This window comes from Hyperoodon ampullatus, assembly GCF_949752795.1.
Source record: "Hyperoodon ampullatus genome assembly, chromosome: 9".
Lineage (NCBI taxonomy): Eukaryota > Metazoa > Chordata > Mammalia > Artiodactyla > Ziphiidae > Hyperoodon > Hyperoodon ampullatus.
The window spans coordinates 85,659,954-85,676,321 of NC_136922.1; the positions used below are offsets into that span (position 1 = coordinate 85,659,954).

At 38.7% G+C, this 16,368-nt stretch overlaps 1 protein-coding gene and 1 pseudogene across 2 annotated transcripts in view; one reads left to right on the forward strand and one right to left on the reverse strand.

The window, feature by feature from the left end:
- Positions 1–16,368, reverse strand: part of TNPO3 (transportin 3) — a gene marked incomplete at its 5' end in the record, with an annotated part of 92,646 nt that overhangs the window by 59,447 nt on the left and 16,831 nt on the right. The window lies entirely within an intron of this gene.
- LOC307057935 (histone-lysine N-methyltransferase SETD2-like) lies at positions 11,637–12,976 on the forward strand (annotated as a pseudogene). The gene is made up of 2 exons: positions 11,637–11,670; positions 12,156–12,976. The product of its transcript is annotated as a histone-lysine N-methyltransferase SETD2-like (transcript).

Genomic DNA, 16,368 nt, shown 5'->3' on the forward strand with positions numbered 1-16,368 from the left:
CAGAAGGATTGAAATCACAGAAAGTATGTTTTCCAATCAAAAATGAAATGCAACTAGAAATTAACAGAAGGAAAACTGGAAAATTCACAAATATGTAAAAATTAAATATCAATTCTTAAACAACTAATGGGTCAGAGAAGGGAAATTAGAAAATATTTTAAGACAAATGAAAATGGAAATACAACATACCAAAACTTGTAAGATGCAGTGAAACAGTGCTAAGAGGGAAATTTATAGCTATACATATACACTTAAATTAAAAAAAGAAAAATTATCTCAAATCAACCACCTAACTTTATACCTTAAGGAACTAGAAAAAAAGAAAAAACTAAGCCCGAAGCTCGCATAGGGAAGCAAATAATAAAGATTAGAGCAAAGGTAAATAAAATAGAACACAGAAAAACCATGATTTGATTCTTCAAAAAGATCAACAAAATTGACAAACCTTTATCTAGATTTTAACCAAGCAAAAAGAAATGAAACAAAGGTGGGGACGTTACTACTAAGTTTACAGAAATAAAAAAGATTACAGGAAATACTATGAACTGTACACCAACAAAATGGATAATCCAGATGAAATGGACAAATTCCTAGAAACATACAATGTACCAAGACTGAATCGAGAAGAAACAGAAAATCTGAATAGACTATATTACTAAACTTAGTGAACACACTGAATCAGTAATCAAAAACTTCCCAACAAAGAAACGCCCAGGATCAGATGGCTTTACTGGTGAATTCTACCAAACATTTAAAGAAGAATTAACACCAATCCTTCTTAAATTCATCCCAAAAATTGAAAAGGAGGAGTAAACATTTCCGAATTCATTCTATGAGGCCAGGATTACCCTGATACCAAAGGCAGACAAAGATACTACTACAAGGGAAAAAAAAAAACCCTACAGGGGCTTCCCTGGTGGCACAGTGGTTGAGAGTCCACCTGCTGATGCAGGGGACACGGGTTCGTGCCCCAGTCCGGGAAGATCCCACATGCCGCGGAGCGGCTAGGCCTGTGAGCCATGGCCACTGAGCCTGCGCGTCTGGAGCCTGTGCTCCGCAACCGGAGAGGCCACAACAGTGAGAGGCCCGCGTACCGCAAAAAAAAAAAAAAAACCCTACAGACCAATATCCCTTATGAATACTAATGGAAAAAAAACTTCAAAAAAATAGTAGCAAACTGAATTCAACAGTATATTAAAGAATTATACACCATGACCAAGTGGGATTTATTCCTGAAATGCAAGGGTGGCTCAACATACAAAAATCAAACAATGTAATGCACCATATTAACAGAATAAAGGGGGGAAAACCACATAAATATCTCAATTGATGCAGAAAAGCATCTGACAAAAGCTATCACCCTTTCATGATAAAGACACTCAACAAACTAGGTAAAGAAGAAAACTGTCTCAACGTAGTAGACCACATAAGAAAACTCCACAATGAACATCATATTCAATATTCAAAGACTGAAAACTTTTCAAAACTCTATAAGAGCAGGAACAAGACAAAGATGCCCACTTTTGCCACTTCTATTCCGCATAGTACTAGAAGTTCTAGCCAGAGCAATTAGGTAAGAAAAGCAAATAAAAGGCATCCCAATTGGACAGGAAAAGGTAAAATGATGACTGTTCACATATGACATGATCTTATATGTAGATAACCCTCAAGATTCCCCAAAACCTGTTAGAACTAATAAACGAATTCATCAAAGTTGCAAAATACAAAGTCAACACCCCCAAATCAGTTGTTTTTATATACTGACAATGAACGATCTGAAAACGAAATTAAGAAAACAACTGCATATACAACAGCTTCCAAAAAGAACAAATACTCAGGAATAAAGCAAGCTGTACACTGAAAACTATAAAATACTTGTGAAAGAAATTAAAGAAGACACCAATAAATGAAAAGACACCCTGGGTTCAAGGATTAGAAGACGTACTACAGTTGTTAAGACTATCCAAAGTGCTCTACAGATTCAATGCAATCCCTATCAAAATCCTAAGGACTTTTTCTTTGCAGAAAGAGAAAAATCCATCGAAAAATTCATATGGAATTTCAAGGGGTCCCAAACAGCTAAGATAATCTTGAAAAAGAACAAAATTGGAGGCCTCATATTTCCTGATTTCAAAATTTATTATGAAACCACAGCAATCAAAAGAGTATGGTACTGGCATAAAGAAAGATATATAGACCAATGGGAAAAAACAGAGCACCAATAAAGAAACCCTCGAAAATAAAAACAAAGCATCTTCAACAAGGATGAGAAAACTACAAGATGGGGAAGGGAGAGCCTCTTCAACGAATACTGTTGGGAAAAGGGATATCCATAGACAAAAGAAAGAAGTGGACTCTCATTTTACACCATATACAAAAATTAGCTCACAATGGATTAAAGACCTAAATGTAACACCTGAAACTATAACTCCAAGAAGAAAGCATGGGGGACAAGAAATTTCATGACACAGGATTTGATGATGACTTCATGGATATGACACCAAAACCACAAGAAACAAAAGCAAAAATAAAACAAATAGGACTACACCAAACTCTAAAAACTTCTGTGCAACACAAAATCCAGAGTGAGAAAGCAATCTATGGAATGGGAGAAATATTTGCAAACCGTACATCTGACAAGGAGTTAATATCCAAAATATACAAAGAATTTCTATAACTCAACAATGTAAAAACCAATAACCCAATTTTAAATTGGGCAAAGGGCTTGAAAAAAAACATTTCTCTAAAGACAGTATAAACATGGCCAACAAGCATAAAAAGATGCTAACATGACTAGTCATCAGGGAAATGTAAATCAAAAGCATAATCAGATATCACTTCATACCTGTTAAGACGGCCACTATCAAAAGAAACCAGAGGGCTTCCCTGGTGGCGCAGTGGTTGAGAGTCCGCCTGCCGAGGCAGGGGACGCGGGTTAGTGCCCCGGTCTAGGAGGATCCCACATGCCGCAGAGTGGCTGGGCCCATGAGCCATGGCCGCTGAGCCTGCGCGTCCGGAGCCTGTGCTCCACAACGGGAGAGGCCACAGCAGTTAGAGGCCCACGTACCGCAAAAAAAAAAAAAAAGAAACCAGAAAATAAGTGTCGGTGAGGATGTGGAGATATTCGAACTCTTATGCACTGTTGATGGTAATATAAAATAGTGCAGACACTATGGAAAACAGTATGGAGGTTCATCAAAAAATTAAAAATGTAACTACCATGTGATCCAGCAACTCCACTTCTGGATATATACCCAAAAGAATTGAAAATAACATCTCAAAAAGATATTTGCACACCCACGTTCATTGCAGCATTATTCACAAAAGCCAAGAGGTGGAAGCAAACTAAATGTCTATCAATGGATGAATGGATAAAGAAAATGTGATATATACATGGAATGGAGTATCCATTCAGTCTTCATGGATTATCACTTAGTCTTAAAAATCCTGTCATGTGCTGCAAAGGCATAGGTGAACCTTGAGGGTATGGTGCCAAGTAAAATACCTCAGTCATAAAACGGCAAATGCTGCATGATTCCATTTACATGAGCTATCTGAAGTAGTCAAACTCAGGGGCTAGGAGGAGGAGGAGGTGGAGAGTTGTTCAGTGGATGCAGAGTTTCAGTCATGTAGGATGCAGGGGGTTCAGGGGGATCCGCTACACAACATGCATGTGGTTAACAATATTGCACTGTATGCTTGCAAAATATTGCACTGTATACTTGCAAACTGTTGGGAGGTTGAATTTCATATTTTGTGGTTTTGCCACCAAAAAAAAAAAAAAAGTTTAGTACTGGCATAAAGACAGACACAAGACCACTGGAACAGAATAGAGAGCCCAGAAATGAATCCGTGCATATATGGTCAAATGATTTTCAACAAGAACAGGACATCATATACAAAAATTAACTCAAAATGGATCAAAACTTACATGTAAGACCTAAAACTGTAAAACCCATGGGGGGAAAGCTATATGTGCATTAAATTTGGCAATGATTTCTTGGATCAAAAGCACAAGCAACAGGGAATTCCCTGGCGGTCCAGTAGTTAGGACTCTGTGCTTCCAATGCATAGGGCACGGGGTTCGATCACTAGTCAGGGAACTAAGATCCTGCATGCCATGGAGCAAGGCCAAAAAAAAACCCAAAAACACACAAGCAACAAAAGTAAAAACACATAAATTGGACTACATCAACATTTTAAACTTCTATTCATCATTAAAAGATATAATCAGTATGAGAAGGCAACCCACAGAATGTGAGAAAATATTTGCAAATGACATATCTGATAAGGGGTTAATATTTAGAATATATAAAGAACTCCTACAACACAACAACAACAACGAAACCAAACAACCCAATTTAAAAATAGGCAGAGGGACTTCCCTGGTGGTGCAGTGGTTAAGAATCCACCTGCTGACACCGGGGCCATGGGTCCGAGCCCTGTTCTGGGAAGATCCCAAATGCCACGGAACAACTAAGCCTGTGCACCACAACTACTCAACCTGCGCTCTAGAGCCCGCAAGCCACGACTACTGAGCCCGCGCGTCACAACTACTGAAGCCCTCGCACCTAGAACCCGTGCTCCACAACAAGAGATGCCACCGCAATGAGAAGCCCGCGCACCACAATGAAGAGTAGCCCCCACTCACTGCAGCTAGAGAAAGCCTGTGTGTAGCAATGAAGACCCAATGCAGCATAAAATAAAATAAATAAAATAAGATAATTAAAAAACAATAGGCAGGGACTTCCCTGGCAGTCCAGCAGTTGAGACTCCGCACTTCCACTGCAGGGGACATGGGTTCGATTCCTGGTCAGGGAACTAAGATCCCACAGGCTGCAACGAGGCCAAAACAAACAAAACAAAAAATAAAACAAACAAAAAAAAACCAAGTGTTGATGAGGATGTAGAGAAATTGTAACAATGCACATTGCTAGTGGGAATGTAAAATAGTGCAGCCAATATGGAAAATAGTATGGCAGTTCCTCAAAAAAATTAAAAATAAAATTACCACATAATGCAGCAATTCCACTTTTGGGTATATAGCCAAAACAATCAAAAGCAGGGACTCAAACAGATATTTATACACCAATGTTCATAGCAGCATATTTCACAATAACCAAAAGTTGAAAACAACTCAAATGTTCATTGACAGAAGAATGGATAAACAAAATGTGGCATATACATACAGTGGACTATTATTCAGCCTTAAAAAGGAAGGAAGTACCATTACATGCCATAACATGGATGAATTTTCAGGACATTATGCTTAGTAAAAGAAGCTTGACACAAAAGGACAAATACTGTATGATTCCACTTACATGAGGTACCTGCAGTAGTCAAATTCATAGAGACAAAGGTAGAATTTTGGTTGCCAAGGGTTGATGGGAGGGAGAATGGGCAGCGTTATCATTTAATGGGTACAAAGTTTTACTTGTAGAAGATAAAAATATTCTGGAGATTGCTTGTGTGGGTGGTCATAAAACAACATGAATATACTTACTCTCACTGAGTTGTACACTTTAAAATAGTTACAATGGTAAATTTGATGTCATGTATATTTTACAAAAAAGAAACACACAGTTTAGAATCTGCTCAATCCCTTCACAAACTAAAGGGATCTGGTCCTATCATAAAGACCTGCCAGAAGCAAAAGAAATTACCTCAGGGGAAAAACATCATTTATTATCTCTTCAACTTTTCATAAACAATATATCCAGTATTTATCAAACGAAAGCAAAAAAGGGAGGGTTGGGGGTGGAAACAGACAATAGAAAATAACCTATCTAGATAACGTAATTATCAGATGAGGACTAAAATAACTGTGATGTCTCAACCAAAATGATAAAACTTAACATCACCAATAATGGGACAAACAGATTTTAAGTGATTCTTGATGTGATTCACTGAAAACAACAATTTTTCGTTCATGTAGTATTCTTCCAAAAACTGTTTAACTTGAATTCAATCATGAGGAAACAACCAGACAAAGCAAAATAGCGAGTGGGTCATATTAAAAACAAAGACAAAATGGGCCTGGATTTGTTTTTTAATGTCACTATCCTAAAAGGAAAAAAAAAAAAAAAACCCCAGGAAACTAAACTGACAAAACACCTAAAAGCAATGCATTATCCTTGTTTCGATCCTGGATTAGGGAAAGTAAAATTTTTAGAAAGCCAGAAATCTGGGGCTTCCCTGGTGGCGCAGTGGTTGAGAGTCCGCCTGCCAATGCAGGGGACACGGGTTTGTGCCCTGGTCCGGGAAGATCCCACATGCCGCGGAGTGGCTAGGCCCGTAAGCCATGGCTGCTGGGCCTGCACGTCCGGAGACTGTGCTCCACAACGGGAGAGGACACAACAGTGAGAGGCCCGCGTACCAAAAAAAAAAAAAAAAAAAGGCTAGAAATCTGTAACTGCAACAACTAGGAAATTTGAATATGGACTGTGTATTAGATAATATTATTGTATATCAATGTTAAATTTCTTTAATGTGACAATGGTTTTAGTTTAGTAGAATGTCTTTGTTCTTAGGAGCTATACATCAAAATGTTTAGGGGTACAGCATTATAAAATCTGCAATTTACTTCCAAAAGGTTCCAAAAGGAAGAGAAAGAAAGAAACAAGAGAGAAAGCAAATGGGAACAGGCAATTTGAGAAGGGCTTATCATGAATTAGTGTTCACTGCACAACTCTTTCAAGTTATGAATTTTTCAAAACAAACAATTGGGAAAAATTAAATAGCTGCTTAACGTATTCAAGAAATTAGAAGACAAATTGGAATTTGCATTAAGAAATGGAATCTAAAAAAAAAGAAGAATCAAAGGGAAATTCTAGAACTGAAAAATACAGTAACTGAAATTAAGACCCAAATGGAAGGGTTGAATAGCAATCAGACAACTGAAGAAAAGACTACTATGCTAGAGAATAGGTCAACAGAAAATAAGACCTGAAGCACAAACTCAAAACAGAATAAAGGTAAAGAATAGGAAGAATGGGCTTCCCTGGTGGCGCAGTGGTTAAGAGTTTGCCTGCTGATGCAGGGGACACGGGTTCGTGCCCCGTTCCGGGAAGATCCCACATGCCACGGAGCGGCTGGACCCGTGAGCCATGGTCGCTGAGCCTGCGCGTCCGGAGCCTGTGCTCCGCAACGGGAGAGGCCACAACAGTGAGAGGCCCGTGTACAGCAAAAAAAAAAAAAAAAAAAAAAAAAGGAATAGGAAGAATGCAAGTGACATATGGGACATAGTGGAAAAAGTCTAACAAACATGACCGAAATCTCAGAAGGAAAAGAAAAAAATGGGACACTATTTAAACATAATGGCTGAGGAATTTCCAAACTGATAAGACACCAAGCCACAGTTTAAGAAACTCTGTAAACCTTAAGGATAGAAAAACCAGACCTAAGCACATCAAATAACACTGCTAAAAAACTGCTAAAGACAAAACGGAAAATCTTAAAGGCAAGAGGAAAATCATGTATTACCTTTAAAGGAACAATTAGACTGATAGCTGGCTTGCCAAAATAAAAAATGGGAACCAAATATCTTCAAAGTACTGGAAGAAAATAATTGTCAATTGGTTACTTATACCCAGCAAAAAATCCTTCCAAAATGCAACAAAATTAAGACACTTCGGGACCAAAAGAAAAAAAATAAAAGGAGACAGTTCATTACCAATAGAACAAAGAAGAAAATACTAAAGGGTGTTCTTCAAGCAGAATGAAAATAATTCTGGATAGAAACATGGAAATCAGGAAGGAATGAAGAGTAATGGAAAGGCTAAGTATGTAAGTAAATCTCTGTGAACACTGACTATATAAAGCAACAATATCTTGTAGGGTTTAAAATAAATGAATCGATATACCTGAGAGGAATTTCACATTCTCCTAAGATGCAGAAAGTGGAAAAGAACATTGTTTTGGAGTTAATAAATAAAAGCAAATAAACTACAAAGTCACTTTTCTTAAATGCAGCAGAAAGCTGAGGTCCCAGGACAACCAAGTAGACTGAAATTTAAAGAGACCTCACCAAGTGTTGGCTCATCTGTGGCAGAACAAAGAAAAGAGATATGGGGCACCAGACAACCAGGTAATAAAAATTCAATTAAAATTATTAACAAATTGATTAAAAAATTGTATATGTGTGGGCTAGTATGTACATATAAAACCCATGGGACTCTTGGACACAAGGGGAATTCACAACCACCTACAGGCTCTTATCCACACACCTCCACCAAATACTCAGGAGAAAGAATGGGGATAGGGCAGGAGACCAGAGAAAACCTCTTTGGTGGTACAGTCTTGGAGGACAGGAGTAGCCACAAGAGCAGAAAGGACACAAAAAGCCCTGACTAGGCCCTTCTCCCCTACTGAACAAAAGCCTTAACTGGTATGGGAAGGGCAGCAAATGATGTTACCCTCAAGGCTTATAGGTTAAGTAAGGCCCATTGCTGTTGCAGTACGGGTAAAAGAAAAACACCTCTACCCCTACAGGACAGGGCATAAAACCGTCTTGAGCCCATGATACTATAACAATAACACCACAGAGGTCTCCTACCACTGAAGGAAGGGCAAAACAAATTTATCCTGCACAAGATCTGCCAGATGCAGGCAGAGCATCAATGCCACAGGGGAGGACAGAATCACTGAGAAAGCCCCACCAGTGAGAACACTGGACACTGGAACTGCTAAAGACTACAGTAGACAAGGGCAACAGAGAATGTTACTGTCGCCCACTCCCCCAAACAAACAAACAAAAGCTAAACACATCATATTCAAACTCCTGAAAGCCAGAAATAAAGAGAAAATATTGGAGGAGTAATCCTTTTTCCTTACTACCAAGGTACCCTTGACTGTAACAGCTCAATTGTAGAACTTTATATTGTAATTATTTGGGCCTTTGTTCATCTTTTTTAATAGACTGCAAGCTCTTCAAAAGTAAAGAACAGGGGCTTCGCTGGTGGCGCAGTGGTTGAGAGTCCGCCTGCCGATGCAGGGGACACGGGTTCGTGCCCCGGTCTGGGAGGATCCCACATGCCGCGAAGCGGATGGGCCCGTGAGCCATGGCTGCTGAGCCTGCGCATCCGGAGCCTGTGCTCCGCAACCGGAGAGGCCACAACAGTGAGAGGCCCGCGTACAGCAAAAAAAAAAAAAAAGTAAAGAACAACCTTAATTATTTCTGCCTCTCTCAAAATCTCCTGGCCATAGAGCCATTTAAACAAATATATATTAAATTATTAAATATGAAGCAAAATGACAAGATACTATCATCTCATAAATCTATAACACCTCTTTGTTTTCCCAAACACGAAGCCCATTCTTTTACTAGGTAGCTGAGATACTTACTGGATTGGGAGTAAGCTATAATAACAGAATCCACAATGTTTAGAGACAGAAAGGGCAAGAAGAAACAAGCAAACCAGTTTACAGATAAAGAAAACAAAGGCCCTGAAAGGACCTTTTTCATTCAGAGTCCTCATTTGTAGAACTTTGCGTGCCTTACCCAGCTGGAGCCTTGGTTCTGTTTTGTTTTAAACATACATTTTGCTTTAGCAATGAGAAGAATCTCAATATTTTCCTAGCCCAAATCGGAAGATTTAAGAATCTCAGAAAAATTTCAGTGAAGGGAAACTTAAAGTCTCCCCAAAATGGGAATCTTTTCTGGAATGACCCTACTTTAAAATATTACCAGTATTTCTGAAATAGAAAAAAAAAAAAAAAGGAGAATAGCAGTTAACCCCAGGCAACTAAACCAAATATAAACTTTGCATCTTCTAACGCTCATTATGTTATCATAGTTTTCTGTTTTTTAACTAAACTAAAATATAGATGGCAGCTATATGTATTTCCTAGGACAATTCTATGAGGAATTGGTCTTAGGAAAATTCCCATACTGCTCCTCGTGTAAATGTGTCAAGTAGAACCGAAGTGAAAAAAGAACTGTCTTCTCATTTCAAGCATCCTTATTTATCTTGATGCTGCCTCACCCACTGGTCAAATGTGCCTCTCTTTTCAAATATTTGTCTTTTGGAACAAGAACGAAATACAAAACTGACCTCTAAAGAAACCTGGGAAACTTGAATATCACAGTCTAAGTAAACTGTCAGTGAAAAATTACCCAGGATGATACTGCCAGTACTATATATTAAGGGGTCATAATCTGTCCCTTTATTTTGAATTCCAGGAGGGTTTAAGAATTGTTGGCATCCAAAAAACAAGTAATCCTGTTTTGATCACTGAATCATTAAGAAAATGCAACCAAATCCTGATACCTCAGATACTACAGTACATTGCTCACTGTTCTTCCCCTCCGCTAAGCTGCAGAAAGAAGAAAGGAAAAGGGATTCTTTACAAGGAGAGAGTAAAGCACTTACACTTCATAGGACTTTCTAGCCACAGATGCCAGGTGCTACCCACTGAAATCCAGGCTTGGACTAAGCTCCACATTTCTGAAAGGACCATCTCAACCGAAGCCTGGGGCTCAGAGTCAGCAGGAGGAAGCTGCAGCTCCCACTAACAGCACATTTCAAAGAGGCTGCAACAAGAGAACATTTTCCATTTAAGCAACTAATTCCAATCTTCCATTTCACAAAGCAGTAGCAGAACAGGCCTTTATTATCAGTCTTTTCAAAAGATATTTCCATGACTATGTGATGAATATGAAGCAGGCTATGGCCCAGCAATCCTTTCACTAACATGCTCTAAGTCTTTCATTATACTTCACAGCAGATCCTAAAAGTACTTGCCCTTTTTTCTGTAACGGTCACGACTGCTCCAAGACTCACTTCTACACTAACAGTTCTAAAACTGCCTAATCAACGGAAATCACTGAGCAGACCCTTAACATTGCAAGTACACACCCAAATGGGGGGGGGTGGCTAAGGATTCATCAGCTGCCAAGAATCAGAAGCAGGTTAGAGCTGCTAGTTAATCCTATACAAAAACTCCTCAAATTAAGCAGCATTACTTAAAAATACTTCACTGAAAACAGAAGAGCTCTGGCAAATAGAAAATTATGTTCTGGAAATACAAATATTTCAATGAAATTTGATAAGTAAGAATAAATGTGTGCGACTGCTGTACTTTTTAAAAACATTTCAATTAGTGAATAATACATCTATTAAATAAAGATTTATAGTATACTGGAAGGCGGAGCACACCAGGCAAGAGCACAGTAAAAAGAACCCCTAAAAAACAGTCAATCAGACACTGCAACATTATAGACACATGCCTTGTACCCATATGGTATAGAGCTAGAAAATCAGAATTTCCCAAATCAAGAAAAAGTCATTTTCATGAGACGGGTAAAGAACAAACTAGTCTTATTAACCTGAAAAAGAGAAAGGAATTTTTTGTCAGTCAACTATCTTACGTTTTTGTATCTAATCCTTTATGAAAATTTTACAAATTTAAGATAAATTGCTAGGTCTGTCACAAGTTACTTTCTGATGGTGTTCTTAAACAGCGAGGAGAGAAAATGATATGAATGGATATTAGGAAATATATAAGCTCTAGATCTCAAAAGAAAACCATCACTACCTAAAATTGTTATCTTTCAAAATAATTTGTTTTGCAAGATGGTCTGAAATACAGAAACTATGGTGAAGTGAAACTTAGCTAATACCTTCACCACAGCAGTGATGAGTAAACAACTCCCAACTCCAAAAGCAGAGTGTAAGTGAAAAATAATCATAAAGCCCCAAGCAAGCTCCCAAAACCAGACTACCCATGTATGCATAAACAAGTTTTCTACAAGCAAAAAAGCTCATTTATAGAGATAAGTTCAGCCAATTTACATTTTCACAGCCATCCCCATAATAACTGAATAATTAAAAGGGAGATATTATTTCCCTTACGGGAGGAAAGAGATTCCTGGCTAAAAATAATTCTTTAAAACATCATAAGCTGCTGAGTGTGTGGGGGAGAGAGCAGCGGGCGGGCGCCCGAGGGAGGGAGCTAGCGAGCGAACAAGCAAGCGACGCGGGCCGCCCCTGCCCCGCCGGCGCGCCTGCCGCCCCTGCCGCCACTGCCGCCGCCCTAGCGGCCTCCTCCCCTCCCCTCCCTCCCGTCGCCCTGCCGCGGGGAGGGGGCTCGCGTCGCCGTCTCCAGCCGCTCCCGATGAAGCAGCTGCCAACGCAGGGAAGCACGTCTCATTCTAGACCTGACAGAACTAGTTCATCCTAATCTGTCACAATCCCATTATTATGACTCTGATGGTCGTTACCATAGGCACTCCCCTTATAGAGAGAGGGCACGCTATTCTCGGCCATATACAGATAACAGGGCAAGAGAAAGTTCTGATTCACTAGATGAGTATAAGAAGACATATTCAAGGCGCACATCATCTCGTTCTTACTTAGAGACTCTCTAGATGGGGAAGAGAGGAAAGTGTTCTTCAAAATTAGAAAGAGAATCCAAAAGGACTTCAGAAAATGGAGCCATGAAAAGATGTTCTCCTCCCACTAATCAACTGGGATTCCGACGGGGGCCATCATATTCCAAGCATGGTAACACTGCTTCCCGTTATAAATCTGCCCCTTCAAAATCTACACCTAAGTCTGATCAAGTTAAAAATTCTTTCTGTTGTACAGAATTGAATGAGAAAATCAAACAGTCTCATTCTTTCAGTTTACAGACTCCTTGTTCAAAAGGTAGTGAATTAAGAATGATTAGTAAAGTTCCTGAAAGAGAGAAGATTGGGTCTCCATCTCCAACAAATCGATTAAATGATTCACCTACTTTTAAAAAGCTAGATGAATCACATGTTTTTAAGTCTGAATTTATAGGACATGATAGCCATGATAGTATTAAGGAATTAGACTCTTTATGTAAAGTGAAGAATGATCAATTAAGAAGTTATTGTCCCACAGAATTTAATATACACGGATCTCCTGGGGCAGGATCTGATTTGGCAACATTTTGCACTTCTAAACGTGACAGTTTTTTTTTTTTACATCTTTATTGGAGTATAATTGCTTAACAATGGTGTGTTAGTTTCTGCTTTATAACAAAATGAATCAGTTATACATATACATATGTTCCCATATCCCCTCCCTCTTGTGTCTCCCTCCCACCCTCCCTATCCCACCCTTCTAGGTGGTCACAAAGCACTGAGCTGATCTCCCTGTGCTATGCGGCTGCTTCCCACTAGCTATCTACCTTACATTTGGTAGTGTATATATGTCCATGCCTCTCTTTCGCTTTGTCACAGCTTACCCTTCCCCCGCCCCATATCCTCAAGTCCATTCTCTAGTAGGTCAGTGTCTTTATTACTGTCTTACCCCTAGGTTCTTCATGACTTTTTTTTTCTTCTTAAACTCCATATATTTGTGTTAGCATACGGTATTTCTCTTTCTCTTTCTGACTTACTTCACTCTGGATGCTGTCATCCAGACTCTAGGTCTATCCACCTCATTACAAATAGCTCAATTTCATTTCTTTTTATGGCTGAGTAATATTCCATTGTATATATGTGCCACATCTTCTTTATCCATTCATCCGATGATGGACATTTAGGTTGTTTCCATCTCCGGGCTATTGTAAATAGGGCTGCTATGAACATTTTGGTACATGAGTCTTTCTGAACTATGGTTTTCTCAGGGTATATGCCCAGTAGTGGGATTGCTGGGTCATATGGTAGTTCTATTTTTAGTTTGTTAAGGAACCTCCATACTGTTCTCCATAGTGGCTGTACCAATTAACATTCCCACCAGCAGTGCAAGAGTGTTCCCTTTTTCCACACCCTCTCCAGCATTTATTGTTTCTAGACTTTTTGATGATGGCCATTCTGACTGGTGTGAGATGATATCTCATTGTAGTCTTGATTTGCATTTCTCTAATGATTAAAGATGTTGAGCATTCTTTCATGTGTTTGTTGGAAGTCTGTGTATCTTCTGTGGAGAAATGTCTATTTAGGTCTTCTGTCCATTTTTGGATTGGGTTATTTTTTTGTTATTGAGCTGCATGAGCTGCTTATAAATTTTGGAGATTAATCCTTTGTCAGTTGCTTCACTTGCAAATATTTTCTCCCATTCTGAGGGTTGTCTTTTCGTCTTGTTTATGGTTTCCTTTGCTGTGCAAAAGCTTTTAAGTTTCATTAGGTCCCATGTGTTTATTTTTGTTTTTATTTCCATTTCTCTGGGAGGTGGGTCAAAAAGGATCTTGCTGTGATTTATGTCATAGAGTGTTCTCCCTATGTTTTCCTCTAAGAGTTTGATAGTTTCTGGCCTTACATTTAGGTCTTTAATCCATTTTGAGCTTATTTTTGTGTATGGTGTTAGGGAGTGATCTAATCTCATACTTTTACATGTCCCTGACCAGTTTTCCCAGCAGCACTTATTGAAGAGGCTGTCCTTTCTCCACTGTACATTCCTGCCTCCTTTATCAAAGATAAGGTGACCATATGTGCGTGGGTTTATCTCTGGGCTTTCTATCCTGTTCCATTGATCTATCTTTCTGTTTCTGTGCCACTACCATACTGTCTTGATTACTGTAGCTTTGTAGTATAGTCTGAAGTCAGGGCGACTGATTCCTCAAGCTCCATTTTTCGTGCTCAAGATTGCTTTGGCTATTCGGGGTCTTTTGTGTTTCCATACAAATTGTGAAATTTTTTCTTCCTGTTCTGTGAAAAATGCCAGTGGTAGTTTGATAGGGATTGCATTGAATCTGTAGATTGCTTTGGGTAGTAGAGTCATTTTCACAATATTGATTCTTCCAATCCAAGAACATGGTATATCTCTCCATCTATTTGTATCATCTTTAATTTCTTTCATCAGTGTCTTATAATTTTCTGCATACAGGTCTTTTGTCTCCTTAGGTAGGTTTATTCCTAGATATTTTATTCTTTTTGTTGCAATGGTAAGTGGCAGTGTTTTCTTGATCTCAATTTCAGATTTTTCATCATTAGTATATAGGAATGCCAGAGATTTCTGTGCATGAATTTTCTATCCTGCTACTTTACCACATTCATTGATTAGCTCTAGTAGTTTTCTGGTAGCATCTTTAGGATTCTCTATGTATAGTATCACGTCATCTGCAAACAGTGACAGCTTTACTTCTTCTTTTCTGATTTGGATTCCTTTTATTTCCTTTTCTTCTCTGATTGCTGTGCCTAAAACTTCCAAAACTATGTTGAATAAGAGTGGTGAGAGTGGGCAACCTTGTCTTGTTCCTGATCTTAGTGGAAATGCTTTCAGTTTTTCACCATTGAGGACGATGTTGGCTGTGGGTCTGTCATATATGGCCTTTATTTTCTTGAGGAAAGTTCCCTCTGTGCCTACTTTCTGCAGGGTTTTTATCATAAATGGGTGTTGAATTTTGTCGAAAGCTTTCTCTGCATCTATTGAGATGATCATATGGTTTTTCTCCTTCAATTTGTTAATATGAGGTTAATATCATGTTGATTGATTTCGTATATTGAAGAATCCTTGCATTCCTGGAATAAACCCCACTTGATCATGGTGTATGATCCTTTTAATGTGCTGTTGGATTCTCTTTGCTAGTATTTTGTTGAGGATTTTTGCATCGATGTTCATCAGTGATATTGGCCTGTAGTTTTCTTTCTTTGTGACATCCTTGTCTGGTTTTGGTATCAAGGTGATGGTGGCCTCGTAGAATGAGTTTGGGAGTGTTCCTCCCTCTGCTATATTTTGGAAGAGTTTGAGAAGGATAGGTGTTAGCTCTTCTCTGAATGTTTGATAGAATTCGCCTGTGAAGCCATCTGGTCCTGGGTTTTCGTTGTTGGAAGATTTTTTTATCACAGTTTCAATTTCAGTGCTTGTGATTGGTCTCTTCATATTTTCTATTTCTTCCTGATTCAGTCTTGGCAGCTTGTGCATTTCTAAGAATTTGTCCATTTCTTCCAGGTTGTCCATTTTATTGGCATAGAGTTGCTTGTAGTAATCTCTCATGATCTTTTGTATTTCTGCAGTGTCAGTTGTTACTTCTCCTTTTTCATTTCTAATTCTATTGATTTGAGTCTTCTCCCTTTTTTTCTTGATGAGTCTGGCTAATGGTTTATCAATTTTGTTTATCTTCTCAAAGAACCAGCTTTTAGTTTTATTGATCTTTGCTATCGTTTCCTTCATTTCTTTTTCATTTATTTCTGATCTGATTTTTATGATTTCTTTCCTTCTGCTAACTTTGGGGTGTTTTTGTTCTTCTTTCTCTAATTGCTTTAGGTGCAAGGTTAGGTTGTTTATTCGAGATGTTTCCTGTTTCTTAAGGTGGGATTGTATTGCTATAAAGTTCCCTCTTAGAACTGCTTTTACTGCATCCCATAGGTTTTGGGTCGTCGTGTCTCCATTGTCATTTGTTTCTAGGTATTTTTTGATTTCCTCTTTGATTTCTTCAGTGATCACTTCGTTATTAAGT